A 406-nucleotide genomic window follows, 5' to 3' on the forward strand; every position below is an offset into this window, starting at 1 on the left:
ATTTATGCAATTACAACACTTTTTGTTATGGAATAAGCCAATACTAATGTTATGATAAAAATCATAACTTAAAAAAAAAAAGAACATTAAAAATTTACGTAGTTTCGCTTTAAGCATTCATCAATATGATGCAGCAACAAAGAGAAAATTTCACTAACAAATATGGATATTATAAAGATAAATATCACAAAAACCAAACCAAAAATACATCTAAAAAGCTCTCTCACAAATAAAAAAGAATAGAAATTTTTTATTCCCTGTTCTAATTTGTGACTTACACATCACACATTTGGAACAAACCACATATAAATGTCTATTAAAGTTGGCTAATTCTAAAGAAAAGAAATGCCATACAAACCAAAAAAGAAAAAAAAATATATATATATATATATATATATATATATAT

This window comes from Quercus suber, unplaced genomic scaffold (assembly GCF_002906115.3).
Source record: "Quercus suber isolate HL8 unplaced genomic scaffold, Cork oak 2.0 scaffold_445, whole genome shotgun sequence".
In the NCBI taxonomy this organism is placed as follows: domain Eukaryota; kingdom Viridiplantae; phylum Streptophyta; class Magnoliopsida; order Fagales; family Fagaceae; genus Quercus; species Quercus suber.